Source organism: Labeo rohita, chromosome 1 (assembly GCF_022985175.1).
Source record: "Labeo rohita strain BAU-BD-2019 chromosome 1, IGBB_LRoh.1.0, whole genome shotgun sequence".
Classification (NCBI taxonomy): domain Eukaryota; kingdom Metazoa; phylum Chordata; class Actinopteri; order Cypriniformes; family Cyprinidae; genus Labeo; species Labeo rohita.
The window spans coordinates 38,055,089-38,061,036 of NC_066869.1; positions in this window are offsets into that span (position 1 = coordinate 38,055,089).

Consider the following 5,948-nt stretch of genomic DNA (forward strand, 5'->3'; position numbering starts at 1 on the left):
TATATTTTAAAAAATTTACAAAGTTGTGTGAGTTTGGAATAGAGAGCGAGTACATATTTTTCATTTTTAGCTGAATTGTTCTTTGCAAGCTCCACTCTGTTCCTAGAAACAATATTAATGTATGTATGCACAAGGAGCACATGATCTCTGCACCTGGGTTCTCTCAAAGGGCTCTAAATGTGGTGTCTCATATCGACAGTGCTGAAAGATATTCATTTCTCTTCTTCATCATTGACCACACTTCACACACACACTCACACACACACACATATACGCTAGCATGCAGACTCTCCAGAGTGCCCACAGCTTTTCACTGGCAGTTCAAAGCAAAGGAGGGATATAGACATACAGCAAGGCCTGTTGACAGAAATCAGATACGGCCCGATAGGAGAAGATCCGTGCTAGCTAATTATATATGCCATTGACAGCGATGACTTTTACCAAAAACAAACAATAATTTACCATTTCCTTCTTTCAAATGCAACTGTCAAGCATGATTTACATAAATAACATGGTTACAAGGCCTTTAATCATTTGACCCTAAAACGATGCTTTTACAAGCATTTAAATTTTAGTCTACATGTTGCCACTTGGCAGGATATTATTGACTTGAGCATGTGACGTCGTGTAGTGATGGTTGTTGTTGTTGTTTATGGTTATTTGTATGAGAGAGAGAGAGACAAAAAAAAATGATGCTCAGTTTGAGTGATGGTTTCATTGACACTGACAGATTTAATTTATGTCTTAGTGGCACACAGTGGGCGGTTGATGATTACTATGATGATAGTTCACCAAAAAATGAAAATTCTGTCAATTACTCACCCTCAAGTTGTTCCAAACCTGTATGAATTTCTTTCTCCTGCTGAATGTGAAAGAAGATATTTTATGAAATGTGTCTAACCAAACAGCTGATGGTTCTTATTGACTTCCATAGTACATTTTTTCTGGAAAACAGTAGGCACCATCAGCTGTTTGGTTACCAACATCATATTTTATGTTCCACAGAAGAAAAGAAACTCATACAGGTTTGAAACATGAGGGTGAGTAATGACAGAATTTTCATTTTTGGGTGAACTGTCCCTTTAAGATGTTAAAGAAGTGCGCTTGTGAATTGTTTTTTCTTTCAGTGAACTCTTAGTGGATTGACATCATCAGTGAATGGATTTTTTTTTTTTTTTTTTTTTTTTCTGTTCCATTTGTCTTTTTTTTTTCTTCTCTTGAGTTGTCATTTAGCAGATGCTTTTACTTGAAGGACTTACAGTACACTTATTTCACAGATAATTGCTATGGTGCAACTAGGGGTTAACAGGCTCCTTCAGGGACACAATGGCTGTGCTCAAAGGATACAATGACAACCACAAAATCAGTTTGAAGGAATTAAACTGACATCCTTCCAGTAACCAGCTTGAACAAATAAATATCTCGTTAAGATTGTATTGTAGTCTTATGCAGAGTACTAGGAGGAAAAAAAGAAAAAAAGAAAACAATATGAGATGCAAAATGGCTGCTGTGATAACACATATAGAGCTTTTTATTATAGCTTTGTCTGTGTCCACATAGACATAAATAACAGAGAGAACAAAAATATTGACATCTTGGATGCAAAGACGCTCTGCCTAGCTCTAGAAGTGAGATGGACAGCATTAAACATACAGTCTGCGGAAACAGAAAGAAAAAAACAAGAATGAGAAAATGAGAAGAGTGTTTTTTGTTCTTGTTTTTAAATCGAAATATACACATAATGCAGATCCAATTTCAATATCCAATCTCTGTATGATGTAGGTTATATATATATAACCTACATCAACAATGCACTAATTTTGTATGTAAATTGTAAAATAATTGTCTATAAACCATAAAGACAGCATCCACTACTGCTCTAGCTAAAGTCAAAGAAAGTCACTGAAATTTAGGTCTGAAAGCAACGTAGCGCTGCTTTGATGTCTGCAAAACTAAAAAGAGGCAGAATTTTTTATACTAATGTCATTTGTTTGTCCTCATCTAGATACATGAACCTCACTGCCACCAAAGCAGCCAAGACCAGTATATCTTCCTTCAGATCTGTTTAGGTTGCTGCTCACCTTCTCCAATAAAAAATGACTTTTAAGTTAGATGCTCTCAGTTCTGATCAAACATGTTTTTGATTCTTTGTACAGAATAAAAAAGATTAAAGTATTTCAGCCCTCAATTAGACTTGGTGGCAGACTTGGAAAGTAGCTCAGACTTTCAGAATGAAGTGAACTCCTCCTGACCTTCTGGGATTGTAAAGGTGATTATGAGGCATGTATGGGGGCTGTTTTCATAGAAAAAAAAGGTATAGTGAAGTTTTGGGCTGAGATCCAAATTGAACTTGTCTCCCCTTTCCTTGACCCTGAGTGCACACCAGGATGGTTGGGGGAGGCCGGAGCAACAAGTGCACTCTGGGGAAGTATATAAGTCTGGAGAAGCCGCCAAGACTGAAAGGCTGAAGCGAACAGAAGGTCAGAGGGAGTATGTGCTTTACAGTCAGTGTTTAGAACGCCTTATATTGCTTCTGATCTGTGGAGAAGAAAGAGTGAAAGGTTTTAGTGGATGACAGGGATGGATGTTGACAGGAAATTTCTCTTGCATTTGCGCAAAAGCATTTAATCTTGACATATAGGCCAGCTTCCATTTGGATCATTCTTGTTATGGAGCTCTGTAACTTTTAAAAAAATGTAATATGTGTGTGTTGTAGTAGTTTATGGAAGTCTATCTGTACTAGACTTTCTGAAATTTGCTCTGTCAAGTTAGACACTTAAAGGAGACCTATTGTGCCCCTTTTTACAGTATGTAAGTCTCAGGTGTCCACAGAATGTGTCTGTGAAGTTTCAGCTAAAAAAAAAATAATAAATAAAATATATATATATATATATATATATATATATATATATATTACACTGTGTGTATATATAGAGAGAGAGAGAGAGAGAGAGAGAGAGAGAGACTGACATGCATGTCTCTTTAAATGCAAATGAGCTGCTGCTCCCCACCCCCTTTTCCACAATAGGGCTTTGCCTCTGCAGCTCCTATCTCAGATACTCTGTCAAAAAACATCAGCTTGGTTTTAATTATCGTGTCTTTCGCGCTGAAATCATGCGTTTTAATCCAAATTAGTTTAAACTTCTGATATAGGGTTTTCTGAGAGCACACATCCGAAGCATGCACACACAAAGTGGCTGTCACACATTGTGTGAGAACTAAACTAAGTTCTCTTTTGTGTCTTATTGCACTTAAACTGTCAAATACACACAAGTTTATGTTAAAAACACACATGAGTTACAAAAACAGTCGTTTTACAGTTATTTCTGTGAAGGTAAAAGCTGGGAATGAAATTGCATATTTATATTAGATCTGGGTGGCAACAGCATAATATACAGTAAATAAATCAATAAATCCACTGTTCTCTTGGCTCCTCTGAAGCTGGGTCTCTAATTAGTGTTCTGTGCTCGTCTGTGCAGCCAATGACAGAACAGTTAGCATACTATGCTCGAACTTAATATTATAATAAGATCCCCTTCTATGTCATGGGGGAAGCATAATCTGAGCAGCTCATTTTTTCACAAGCTTGCAGAGAAAGGCTTAGCAAAAAAAAAAAAAAAAAAAAAAAAAATATAACAATATAATATTTCTGTAATTCTACTAACAGCAGAGAATATTTTAAAGTGAAATGAAAGAACTGATATTATTGGTAAGCAAGCTAACATGCAGTACAGTCTATATCTTTCTTTCAGTTTAAATACATTTCTGTCTAAATATTTTAGAGTGTCCTTAATAAACACAGTTTTTGAAGAGTGAGCTTGTGTGTAAATAAGTAAGGGAATCCTGGAGTGTGATGTAAGGGAACCCACAATGAATCAAAATGACAGGGAACAAAAAAAATAATGTAGTCCACAGATGCCATGTTCATTACAGCAGCAGCTCGAAGATCTCGAATCAATTAATTAATAGAATTTTGCCACCATATGTGCATGCATGATGGCATTAACAACAAACTGTTAAACTAATGTGGTTTAAACAATGGTGGTGTGACCATGTTACTATGGTTTTAAGGAAACACAGTGGTAGGTTAGTAGTAGGTTTTTTACTCCAACGATGCATTGTAATACAGTAGTTAATCAGCAAGTTACAGCATTGTACGGGGTACTGTATTTATTATTTCCTTGTGAGCCTGGTAATTTGCTCCTGGTCTATGCTTGTGTGCCCAGCTAATTTATTCCTGGAACCTGCAAAGAATTCTTGGCGTCGTCATAATCATCATACTTGAGGCGTATGATGTTCATGAAATGATAATAAAACACAATTTAGAGTTCAACAGTTCCAACAAGGCAGGATTCTTGTGGGTTTCAAAACATTTTTGTATAATTTATTCCACAGAATTATATGAATTATTAACTTTTATGAGAGTAGAGAGAGAGAGCAAATTGTCTGCTATCAATTATGCATTGTGAATTATTGAAATCACAGTTATCAGTGTTGCCCTACCAAGCAACTGACTTCTGTTTATGTCAATATCTTATTTCCCCAGTGAAATGACCCCCGCTATTGAGTAAAAATGTAATATAAAGCATGCAACAGATCCTTTTCTTGGAGCATATGGATGCTTTTTAAACATCTGTGCTGTGAAAACATTGCAAATGTAAACACTGACTGTTCATTTAAAATATAGTTTATCTTTATAATGTTCCACACCAGAGTTGGAAATTGACATGGGCTTGTAGCAAAAATGCTACCAAAATTTAAAAAATGCCCCATAAATTCAAGACAAAGGGGCGAAAATACCCTTAGGCCATGTTCACACTTTTGAAACTGCCAGCATCTGTTTTACATTATAATCCTATGGAGTAAACCGTGTTTTCAAAAAAGTCCTAAACGCTTTTTTAAACGCCACCGCTGGCGTCTTTTTTTGCAGCTTAGAGTGTCTTTTCAAGTTGAAAAAAGTTCAGCTTTTCTGAAAAAACGTCTTACGTCACACGCCTTTTTGACAGCTGACCAATGACAAGCCAGTAGCGAGACCTGTCGTTTCCATAACAAGAACAACAAGAAAAAATGTAGAAGGTGCCGGTAGATAGACTTTTATTTTATTGTTGTGAACCGACATTCTCCTCCCCGTTAACTTCAAATACCGACTATAGCCTAGTGGGCAGCACGTCGACATGTAATGTCATGCACCCTTCCCGATCCCGTCCCCGCTCTCTCTCGCCCACCTCGCTTCCTGTGTATATACTATCCTATCAAATAAAGGCAAAAATGGCAAAAAATAAAAAAACAAAAGCCAACGCAAGAGCCAGCTTTCTCTTTTCTCAACATTCATACTGTTGCAGCTGTTGTTATAGCAACAAAAGACGCCCTCGGCTGCAACAGTGACAGATTTTTTTTTTAAAAAGCGGCCTTGTCAACTTTTTCTTGCCAAAAAAAAGACGCCAAGTTTGAACATAGCCTTACACAATTAAACAAGTTACGACTGTCGTGATTAAAATGAAATGTGAAAATAAATGACTAAATTGCATTTAGATTCACTCACACTGCATCAGATTGGGAAAATGTAAGAAAAAAACGATGCATTAAGACAACATAAGTTAAATTTACCCTGATCATCAATTTTAAAAAGTTTTCACCCCCGACTCTTAATGCATTGTGTTTCCTTTTGAATCAAGGAGTGTTTGAACCTTCTGTAATAGTTGCATATGAGTCCCTCAGTTGTCCTCATTGTGAAAAGATGGATCTCAAAATCATACAGTCATTGCTAGAGAGGGTTCAAATATACAAAATGCTTAAAAACCAAAGAATTTGTGGAAGCTAAAGGATTTTTCTGAACAACAGCGGGCAGTTAAAAACTTTTCAGGACAAAAAAGAGACTCATGAACAACTATCAAAAAAAAAAAAATAGCTGTGGATCATTCAGGTAACAGCACAGTATAAACAATCAA